Below are 11,851 nucleotides of genomic sequence, written 5' to 3'. Positions count from 1 at the left end.
ATCCAAAGTAAATGCACATAGGGTTGCAATGACACCAAGGTCCCACTGAAATCTATGGGCCAAGGCGGTTGTAATTGACTTAAGCGCCATTCATTCCAGTGAGCCACCCACGCCTGCTGAACATTTGTGGGGTTAGGAGTAGGAGTGCCTCAAGAACATCTGTAGGCAGTATAGAAAGTGTGACCTCCCTATAGCATCACAAACACAAATCATTATGAACGCAAAATAAAGTGGAACACCTGGAGGGGCCACAAACCTATGCATCACTTAGATGTCCTACTGAACTTGAACAGAGCTGATTACCACTTAACTGCAGTCCTGTATTTCAGGCCTTTCTCTCTCACACACTGCCAAATTAGGGATCCTCTCCAAATACATGTATTTGAAAGGGTGTGTGAAATGTCATGTATTTAAAGTCTGGGGAGCCAAGCATAGACAAGATTTACAAATTCGTGTGTATGCGTGTCTGCATGCTTGTGTGTGTCTGTGCATGGGCATAGCCAAGGGGGGTGGGGGCAAGGAGCTGCAGCTGCCCCCCCCAAATCAATAATAATAATAATAATAAAATACATAGCAAACAGAGGTTCTGTCCCCCTCTAACAAAAGGCCTGCCCCTTCCTAACAAAAATCCTGGCTATGCCCACGTGTGTGAGAGAGGAATTCCACAGGGGCTGTCCTGTTAATCTGCAATAGATTGTAATGGATTGCTTTGAAGTCACTTCAGCACCAGATGGAAAAAAAAAAAATCGCCCCCCAACTGTCCCACCCTGTCCTGTATTTTGCCTGAACTACCATCCCTCTTTGGGGAGACAATGGATGAGTGCGCCTTTAGGGGTGAAGTAAGTGACTTCCTTGGGGTGCAACCCTGTGTACATGGAGGTCCTGGGCTGGCCAGACAAGTTGTTTGGCCTCGCTGCTGTGATCCACAGGAAGTAACCAAACAAGCCCCTGTGTTGCAAAGAGAACGTCAGCAATGTCCAGGCAACATGATGACCATGTAGATAAGCAATAGACAATCTTTATAGAATTCCTTCAAACCATAACAGGTACAAAATGAAATCTTTAATGAAAGAATCTGAAAATCTTTAAATGAAGCGAGGTACCAGACTTTGTACAATGAAAGATAAGCTGTGAAGCTTTGTGTATTCAGCAAATATGATGTCCAACACTGAACAGTGATTCCGGATATTGACTACTGTTTCGTAGAATTCTTCGTTAGCGTGGTGGGAGGATATAGAATTGCTTCATAAACCCATCTTATTTCGTATGAATGTATGTAAATGAAAATATCAAACGCTGTGGAAGAGTGCTCATGTAATAATGTAGTCACTGCAGTACATTTGGCACAAGCAGGGGCCAATTCTTAGGGGGCTGGACTAGACCCTCAGGGTCCCTTTCCAACTCTCCAATTCCATGATTGTGTTTTTGTTAGTTTTGCAAATGGGGGGAAAAGGCGACAGATGCATTTAACAACACTTCGCAGGTTTACCTGGGCAGGAGGAAGAGTTAAGCCCCCGACTGAGCGCCTTTTGCAACAAAACTAGCATACCTCCTGCGTAATTTGCACGCATTCCCCCCCCCTGCAATCCTCCTGCTTAAACCCAGCACCCTCTGCACCCACCGCGCGCATCTCCCCGCGCAGCGCCAGGCGAGGGCCGCAGGGAAGCGCGCCGGGGGCCGGGTCGCTGCTCCGTCTCCAGGGCAACGAGGCTTCCCCCCCCCCGCCCTTCCTTCCTCCCCCTCCTGCCGCCAAGCGCCGCCCGGGCCTTTTGCGACACTTGCAGCGGGAGTCGCGGCAGCTGGAGGAGCCCGTCAGCTGATTTCCAGCGCCAGGCGTTGAGGCGAGGGAGAGAAGGAGGGCGAGGGGCGGCAGGCGAGCCCGGAGGAAGGTGGGGGGCGAGCGGGGAGCCCCTTCTGCCGGCGGAGAGGCGGGCCCCGCCCACACCCAGGTAGGTTCCTCCATGGGGCGGTGGGACTCTCCCCAGACCCCTCTTGTCCTCCCCCATTGCTGAGTAATTCTGCATTTTTGCTCCCTTCCTTCGCAGGTCGACCGAAGCGTCCTTCCTTCCTTAGAGTGTTCTCACCCCCCCTCTTTATTTTATTTTTTTAGTGCTGCTTTCTATTAGTATTACCTTTGGGTCCTTCCCCCACCCCACTCTAAGAGGCTCAAGGTGGTCCATCGGGTGTTGTGTGTGTGGGTTGGTACTTTTGGTTTTCAGGGCTCAGGCGACATCCTCCTATCTCTTCTTAGTTCCCACTTTATATATATATATATAAAGAAGTAACAGAGCGGCACCCTCTCAACCAAGCGCCCCTTTTTGCCAACCTCGGCTCCTCCCCCCCCCCCAAACCCACGAGGGGATGCTTGGCTGGCAATGCCCCTCTTGTCAAATCCACCCCACCCACCCATTTCGTGTTTCTAGCCCCCTTCCTCCCTAGTGTCGCCTATCCTGCCCCTCGTATTTTTTTCCGTTCTTGATTGTTATATATCTAAGTGGGATCGCTTTCATTGCCAGTTGCTCGGCCTGAGGTGCTTCCAGGCTAGGAAGGGCAATGCCATTTTAAAAATAAATAGAAAAGCCACCAAAAGTAACAGTGAAAGAGGCTGATAAGCTTTTATCAGGGGCCCAGCTCCTTCGTATTCCTGAAACCACTTGAAAAGTGGTCTAAAGCGTGTCATTCCCGCTTTGGCCATTGATGATGGCTGGATTTGCTGTGGTGCAGTTTTTGACCTCTCCTTCAGCAGGAGGGTGCCACCAATATTCCCTCTGTGCCAAGTGCACTGCTGCCCTTCACTTGACATTGGGGGGCAAGAGTGCCCCTTTCATACCCTCCAGCACGTCTTCACATCCTTGCTTTTTAGCCATCAGCTGCTTTCTGCTTGCTTCTGCCCCCACCTTGCCTATAATGGCAACTGACACCTGTTGCCCAGTCTCCTTTGAGACTGATTTTGCCAGGCCTATCCTCAGCCCTGGAGTGGAAACTTCTTTATTCTAGCGCCTTAGAATTGCACCCCATTGTTTACTTGTACCATGTGTTGGTGAAAGTGAGGAAGAGCAGGTGACTGTGGAGTACCACATACAAAACAAACACCTATTATAGAGTTCAACCAGTGTCACTGTTATGCCTAGAATACTTCCCGGACTTCTGGGAAGATACCTCTTCTTTAATGGCTCCTCACAAAACCCTTCTCTCTGGTGGACTTGTGACTTGCATCTCCAGATCAGGATCTTTTGTTTGTAAATGCTACCTTGGCTGTTTGGTGCCCTGTTGTCCTTGTGGTGTGAAATCCCTTCTTCAGAGATGATGGCCACTGAACATTTGCTTGGCATGGTCTGGCAGGCTTAATAGGCTGAGTTTCCACTGCAACATGAGCAGTGAGTTACTCCATTCTTACTGGTACAAGAAAAAAGCATCTATTTTCTGTGGGTGATGCAGTTGGGTGGCTGAACTTTCTTGGGTACTGATAGGGTGGCATACTTTATCAGTCCTTTCCAGCTGTTTCTTTTCCTTGCAAACAATGTGACTCTTACCTCTAGAAAATTGTTGGTTATTTGAAATTTCCCTCACTCCCCAAAGATCAGCTTAAGTGAGTGATAAATAATAAACAATTGATACACTTAGAAACTTGTTTTTTGGTAGTTGTCACCTTAAACTTGGCATTCTGGCATTCCCTTTCTCCTTGTTCAAGTGGGCCTGTAGCAGAATTTCAACCTACATTGTTACTGAAACCTTTAATCTTATGATTTGAGGCCATCATAATGCATTGTAACTTGTTTCTTTACATATTAGCTGTTGATCCCATTATGAGACAGAGAAATGGGGTGTCTGGAAGAGAGGTATGCGAGGAGCTTGTATGAAAAAGGATAAAATATCAGAGTAAATTATTGTGTATGGCTTGAGAGAGCACAAACATTAGAAATTCAGCAGTATTATGTTGACTGTATGTGAGATGCTGTGATGATGACAGCTTTGTTATTCAGATGATATAGGAGGAAATCCCAGGTAGCAGGTAGGTGCTGACAAGAGCAAGTTAGGATGGCTCAGGAGGGGATTTAGCAAAGTTTTACAGAAATTGCAAGAGGGAGAGAGAGACATAATGCATGCTTCTGGCATTTATGAATAGCTCTTTTATCCATGTCTTCTGTTCTATGGCCTAGCTGCTAGGTGTGTGTAGCCACCATTTACTTCGAACAGGAGGTGCACTTGCACCCCTCAGTAGATTTGTGCAGATCAGTTAGGGATAGTTACCACACCTGTCTGCTGATAAAATAATTAAACTGATGTGTGGGGAGGACCAATTTGCATTGCTGTTAGGGTGCTGGGCTGCTTCCACAGTTCTGTGTCTAGTGAATTTCCCCCCTGTTTGCTTCTGCTGTCAAATCAGTGGCTTCTTTAGGAGTGGGGATATTTGTTTGGGAGGCAGGGATGAGGTCTCTGAACTGAGGGTTAGCACACCCCTAGTTTAGCAGCTTCTTATTCTCTCCCTATCGAGCCAGCTGGAATTGGCAAGAAGCAAAATGTGCTGGGAAACTAGCTTGAGTTAATTAACACAAGTGGAAGAACCTTTTGTTCTATGGCCACTGAATAGCGTGTGATTTTAATTGTTGCTGTATAACGTCTGAGCATTTTAATCCAAATACAAGTTAATATTTCATTCCGCTGAGTTTTGACTTGGTTCAGGTGTTGGTATATAACCTTTCTGCTATCATAACTGTTACTTAAGTATAGTAAATGCATGGTATAAACATTCAGTTGGTCAATTAGCTAAATTATTTCTTATATTTTCAACATCTGTAAGATCGCTGTCATTAATAAAGGCAGACAATATACATCAAAAGCCGCACTAAGCATAGTGGGGCTTACATCTGTGTAAACATGCATAGAATTGCTCTGTAGGTCATTCTTGGAGGAAATGGGATGACAAAGGTGTAATAAACTTCAGATCAATAGTATAATCTCTTTGGGAATAGAAGCTTCGGGCAAAGCCTTTAAGTCAGTTTCTTATAGAACAATGTGTTGGTGGCACACCCCAGGACAAATAGATGTAGCACAAATATTTTTGCATGCTTTATTGACAAGAAACCCATGAATAATCAAGGTGTAAGGCAGGGGTAGACAAACATGTCCCTGTTCAGATTATGATGGGCTACAACTCCCATTATACCTGACTGCTGATGGTACTGGCTGGCGCTGAAGGGAGCTGATGGCAGCAGTTTTCCTGCACCCTTCTGTAAGGTTTCCCAAAATGCCCGTTCCAACCCACGGAAGTTGCAGCTCTCTTGACTCCTGAAGTGCATCGGTAAAGTAGAGAATTTGTGGAGAAGAGACAGAGGATAGTATGTACAGCTGGATAGTAAGGTGAATATGATGGAGGTGTTGTGAGGGTTCGAGGAACAGAGGAGGTGCTGAATCAATGCTGCTTATGACATAAGAGCTAGGGGAGCATGAGGTATTTCCCAACTGTTCAACTTTGAAATTTCATTGTGTATCCCCCCCCCTACCCCCCCAAAAAAAGATATAATGTTGATTCACCTTTACAAGTGAGAGCACATTTCCAAAAGTTTGGAAAAACTGTTTCAACTGTGTTGGAGATATTGGGAAACAAGAGCATTCACACACATAATGGAGCGAAGTACTGTATTGATACAAACTGCATATAAAAAAAATCACCCTGCTACACAACCTTTAACTGTGTACATATTTCTGCAAACAGCTATTCTATATACCGTACATATTAACAGAGCCAGCATGGTATAGATAGAGGTTAGAGTGTTGCACTTGAGCACAGGAAATCCCACTGAGCTATAGAGCCAACTGTGTGTGCTTGTTGTGCAGTTCACAGAGGGGTGGCCTATGACACCCTAGTGATAGATCAGTGGAGTGTTGCAAGTTGTACTTTCAGGAGTTAGTAATTTCCTTTCACAGCCATGTTTCTGTCTTCTGGTGAGCAAAAGCCAGAAAATACTGAAGTAATGCTAGACTGAGACGCTGAGAACTAGTGTGGTAGAATAGCTGGAGCGCTCACTTTGAATGGGGCCTACCCAGATCCAAATCCTGTCTGAGCCATAAAGCTCATTTGATGTCTTCAGCACTTCCTTTCATCCTAGCCTCCGCCACAGAATCTGTAGTGCAAGCACATGGCATTGCTGAGCATGCTTACTATAGTGGACTTATTCTTGAGGAAGTATGCATTGAATACAAACTTCAGGGATGGTTATGATGATTAATTTTGCCATGGTGAAAAATATCCCTTAGGATATTTTTCCTTAGGAATACAACTCTTTATGCATTAGGGCCATGAAATACAAATTTTTCTGTGTAACTTGTGCCATGGATATGTGTTATAAGGTATTATTCTAGATCCGTTTAAGACCTCTTGAACAAGCAATGTGAGCTTGCTTTCGAACAGAGATATAACTGAAGATTGTGGGGGAAGTTCCCTTTTTCATTCTTTGGTTAGTAAAACAAATTATGAATGGTATGGGAGTTGTCTTCATGTGCAGAACTTATGATTTTAGAAAACATTAATGATTATTTCAAAAATTTATGGATTTGAGCTCTGAATTCATAAGTGTGATTTGTGTTGTGACAGCTTGAAATAGTCTCTTTTTTTCGCTTGAAACTATGAAGCATGTTTCCAATAGTGTATCTGAATGAGTGTGTGGAGGGAATAATTTTAACAGTAGTGCACTTTTTATAGTAATCTTAAACCAACACATTGCTTAAAACACTGCAGAATAAAAATTCATCTTGGGGATGAATTTTGCAAATATTTGCGCATGTGTGCCTGTTTTCTTAGAAGCAAGTGGAGGTGCATGCCTGGGGATCCTTGGATCTTGACTGTTTTCACACACTAACACCCCATCCTGTGGAATTCTATCCATTATTTTTCATCTACACATTCAGAATGAATTTCAGGAACCCAAAAAGTCGTATTGAAAAATACAACTTTCAAGAAGTCTGGTCCCAAATACGACAACTAGGATACTCTGGTTTCTCTTCAGATCGTATAAATCTTTCGCCTTTTACCAAATACGACAACTAGGCATTCTGTTTTGGTGACTGTAACCCTGGTTAAAGGGGCTATTTGGCACCTAGCTTATATATCAGTTTCTAATGCTGACTGTGAAAAGGGAGAACAAAGGGAGGGAGGGAGGGAGGCAAAGACAGCACCAGGGCTTGCTCCAGTTGGACTGCCTTCACCCGCCTGGCCAAGTTCACATTTTCTATACCGTATTTTTCCGTGTATAAGACGATGCTTTTTGCTTAAAAAAATTAGGCAAAAATTGGGTGCCGTCTTATACATGGATAGTGAATGCAGAGGGGGGACGTGTGATTAATGGCAGCAGCAGGCAAGAGATTGAGCGGGCGATTGGTGGCTGCGGAAAGGCCTGCTGTTGGTACCTGTGGCTGCAGCAGTTGGACAGGCAATTGGCGGCTGTGGCAAGGCAGGCAGGCAATTGGTAGCTGCGGCAAGTGGATGGGTGGGCTGTTGGTGGCAGTGAGTGGGCAGACAATTGGCAGCTGAGGCGAGGTGTGCGATTGACAGTGGCTGTGGCAAGTGATCGGCAATGGCGGGCAGGTGGGTGAGCGATTTGCGGAAGTGATCTCCCCCACACCACCAAAAAGCTAAACAACTTAAATTTCTTAATTTCAGGATTTAAAAAAATAGGGGTTGTCTTATACATGGGGGAGTTTTATAGATGAAAAAATATGGTAATTTCCATTAGCACTTAAAAACTGGGTGCCTTGGCAGAAAGGTGGTTTATAAATGCAATAGATTAATAAATCAGTGCCAGTTATTAACATGGTTCCTTTTGTCTTTTGCCCCACTCCTCCTCTCATCCTTTGTCCTTTTATATGCCTCTGACATCACTGAATATATAGTATGGGCTGACCACACAGTAATATTCTATGGAAATCAGAGAGAATAGATTGAACACAACAGACAATATAAAAACCAAAAAGCTGTGCAAAGTGCTGCAGCTATACTTTGTGTGTGTGTAAATTTTTAATAAACTTTTTCAAACGTTTTCACAATAACCTTCAAGTCAACTACATTGTTTCATAAGTTGACTTCCCTGCCTCACCTCCACAGTGTTTTTACTCAAACATTTTCTACTGCATTATTTCTTTATGCATCACAAAAAAGTTTCTCTATTGCAATTGTTTTGTCATTTTTCTTCTTCTGCTTTTATCTCGAGTCCTGCCCGCAATTTCATTTCACTGTAAACAATTTTAATAGCCCATGAAAGGCCTCCATTCTTCTATGAAAAGTTTGTCGTCTCTCAATTTTGCTTTCAGTTTTGCCATTTCTGCATTGCTTTCAAAAGCCGCTCCTCCTTTGTTGGAACCTTCCCTTCTTTCCATTTCCGTGCATGTTTTGAGATTACAATTCCCATCATCCCTGACCACTGGTCCTGCTAGCTAGGGATCATGGGAGTTGTAGGCCAAAAACATCTGGAGGGCAGAGGTTGAGGAAGCCTGTTCTAGTTGCTGTTGTCATATGCAGAGTGAGGATTTTCTTTGGAACATCTGTCCCTATTACACCTATAAGGAAAGGAAGATGAAGCAAAGGGAGTTAAAATTTATTACTATCTCATTTCCTCCTAAGGAAGCTTTGGTTTTGTTGACAAAGAAGTCAACTGGTTTCATTTTCTAAACCAGGGTATCCACTTAGTTTTGGGAGCTGCATCAGTCCCCACCACTTCCATATATTCAGTTAGAAGTTCATGTGAACAGGGGGAAATGTACCCGTATTTTTCGCTCTATAAGACGCACCAGACCATAAGACGCACCTAGTTTTTGGAGGAGGAAAACAAGAAAAAAAATATTCTGAATCTCAGAAGCCAGAACAGTCCCTCTTGCTGTTCTGGCTTCTGTGATAGTTGCACAGCCTGCTTTCACTCCATAAGACGCACACACATTTCCCCTTACTTTTTAGGAGGGAAAAAGTGAGTCTTATAGAGCAAAAAATACAGTAATTTAACTTACATCCAAGGTTTCCACTGTGTGCCTTTCTAATGAAAACAAAGGGAGGTATTTTAATGTTTATTATAAGTTGTATAACTTGCAAAGATCTAAGTTCTTGCACGTTTGGAAAGTCTTAAATCCTTCACAATTTAGTTTTTGCATTGTTTGAAAAAGATTAAGTTTGCAACTATTGGAAGCCTGAGATACTGCAGGCTGATGAGCCTGCTAGAAGGAAGGCATATGAATGCACAGATGAGTTAATGTTTGTGTTTATTGGCACATTATCAGAGTTCTTTCCTCAGCTGTGTTGAGGGATTACCCTTATAAGTAGTGGCATAGCTAATTTTCCAGGTCAGTTCAATCTTTGGCCCTCCTGCGGATAATGATAGCCTGATTACTGATCGTTGATGTGGATTGGTCTCCATGACAACTAGGTCTGAAACTGCCTCCTTAATTTCCTAAAAGCCCTCAAACAACCAGGCTCAGAATAGTGATTTGGATTTTTATTTGCAGCACTTTGTCAAAACCAAATATTGTTCAGATCCATTAAGTACAAGTGCATTGAGTATGTGGGGCATTCATTCCTTCAATTTGGCCCTTTTTTCCTCAGCTCACCCAGCAGAAGTTCCTAACAAATACAGCAAAAAAAATTTTCTTTGTCAACATGCATTTCTTCCCAGATAATCTGCTGGTACTTAAAAATTACCAGAGAACTCAACCATTTTCTTCCTAACCTTTTTTGAATATAAAGGGCACAGTGGACACAACAATGATCTTCAATAGCGATATAAATAAAGCTGAATGTTTCTGAATCCTCCTGTTACCACCAGAATGGAGCACAATTGCTGCAAAACCGGCTCTAATCATTTGTCTCCACACCAGCTCATTTGGGCTTTGCAGGATTCCAAGCTTAATTCTACAGCTATTGATTTTTCTAAACAGTTCTCTCTCTCTTTCTCTCTTTCCATACTTAAAATACAAGCCTTTACCTGTAGGAAAATATAAGCGATACTGAGATTTCCTCTCAAATATAAAGCTATAATCTTGGATATTATTTAATGTGATGATGGTATTATTGTGTATTTATCCTAATTTCCAAGGATATGACTAGTTGTAGTAGATAACACCATGTGATAAGCTCCCATGGAGCTGTGTTGTGTGGGGCTTAAGTACCAGATTAATTTTACTATTCTGAGTGCCATTTGCAATCTTGTTCTAAAACTTTTATCACTTGCTTTATATGTGTACTTATGGTTCATCAGTTGAGGTTGGTGTGCAGATGAGTCCCCAAAATACCTTGGCTCAACTCTTGAGGTGCAATGCAGTGGGTGTTCAGATCCTAAAACCTTTATTTGTTGGCTCGTTGGTATTAAGGCTGCTATGTGGCATACAGTGGTACCTCAGGTTAAGAACTTAATTCGTTCCGGAGGTCCGTTCTTAACCTGAAACTGTTCTTAGCCTGAAGCACCACTTTAGCTAATGGGGCCTCCTGCTGCTGCTGTGCCACTGCTATGCGATTTCTGTTCTCATCCTGAAACAAAGCACTTAACCCAAGGTACTATTTCTGGGTTAGCGGAGTCTGTAACCTGAAGCGTGTGTAACCCGAGGTACCACTGTACAGTCCATTAGGATCAACTGAGCTGTACCTTGCATCACACTTCAAAATGCAGATTTGAGTCATGGCTTGAGCATACAGGGGTATAATTTAGTCTTCTCCAATCACCACCTAGGGCTTGTTTGCTTTAAACAATTACCGTTTAAACAAATTAATAATGAATAAAGCTTTAACATTTATTTTGCCCCCTTGTATGCTATCAAATTAGGGACGCAGGTGGCGCTGTGGGTTAAAGCCTCAGCGCCTAGGACTTGCCGATCGAAAGGTCGGCGGTTCGAATCCCTGCGGCGGGGTGCGCTCCCGCTGCTCGGTCCCAGCGCCTGCCAACCTAGCAGTTCGAAAGCACCTCCGGGTGCAAGTAGATAAATAGGGACCGCTTACCAGCGGGAAGGTAAACGGCGTTTCCGTGTGCGGCTCTGGCTCGCCAGAGCAGCGATGTCACGCTGGCCACGTGACCCGGAAGTGTCTCCGGACAGCGCTGGCCCCTGGCCTCTTAAGTGAGATGGGCGCACAACCCCAGAGTCTGTCAAGACTGGCCCGTACGGGCAGGGCTACCTTTACCTTTACCTTTTTATGCTATCAAATTACAGTTTATGTAAGTAGCTTTCAATGTATTCAGACCTGGCTTTTGCCCTTAATTTCATCTCGTTTAAAAAAGTCTCAGTTTTGCTCTTCATTCCCTTCCTTTCAACCTTTTGGTATCTAAACTTTCCCATTGGCAATTACATAGGCCACATGTCACCAGGCCAGACCCATAGAATTGTAGAGGTGGTCCAACCCCCTGCAATGCTGGAATCTTTTGCTCAATGTAGGGCTCAAACCTATAACCCTGAGATTAAGAGTTTTATGTTCTAGTGACCGAGCCATCCCTTGGAGCTGGGAACTAGGATTAATTAGGCACAAAAATTAGCAAGATGAATGATAAATAGGGGCTATACAGTGGTACCTCTAGTTGTGGACCCAATCTGTTCTGGGGTGCCATTCACACCCTGAAAAGTCCGCAACTACAAGTGAAACTCGGAAAATTAGAATATCGTGGAAAAGTTCATTTATTTCAGTAATTCAACTTAAAAGGTGAAACTAATAGAGGAGATAGACTCATGACATGCAAAGTGAGATACGTCAAGCCTTTATTTGTTATAATTGTCATGTTCATGGCGTACAGCTGGTGAAAACCCCAAACTAACAACCTCAGGAAATTAAATGAAATTAGCAAAACAAGGACTGCAAATAGAGCAATATTGGACCTCTGAGAAGTAA

At 43.6% G+C, this 11,851-nt stretch overlaps 1 protein-coding gene across 5 annotated transcripts in view; it reads left to right on the top strand.

The window, feature by feature from the left end:
- Positions 1 to 1,754: 1,754 nt before the first annotated feature.
- WDR7 (WD repeat domain 7) overlaps positions 1,755 to 11,851 on the top strand; it is a 214,968-nt gene continuing 204,871 nt past the window's right edge. For 3 of the 5 annotated variants that reach the window (XM_083702565.1, XM_083702564.1, XM_083702563.1), the window contains exon 1: positions 1,756 to 1,949. The gene's annotated coding sequence lies outside the window, so the exon portion shown is untranslated. Of the gene's footprint in view, positions 1,950 to 11,851 lie in introns of all 5 variants that reach the window. The other 2 variants (XM_083702562.1, XM_083702561.1) reach the window with 1 other exon arrangement.

The sequence above is a fragment of the Podarcis gaigeae genome (genome assembly GCF_964106915.1).
Source record: "Podarcis gaigeae genome assembly, chromosome: 11".
NCBI classification, from domain to species: Eukaryota; Metazoa; Chordata; class Lepidosauria; order Squamata; family Lacertidae; genus Podarcis; species Podarcis gaigeae.
This window is presented reverse-complemented; position numbering and strand designations above follow the sequence as displayed.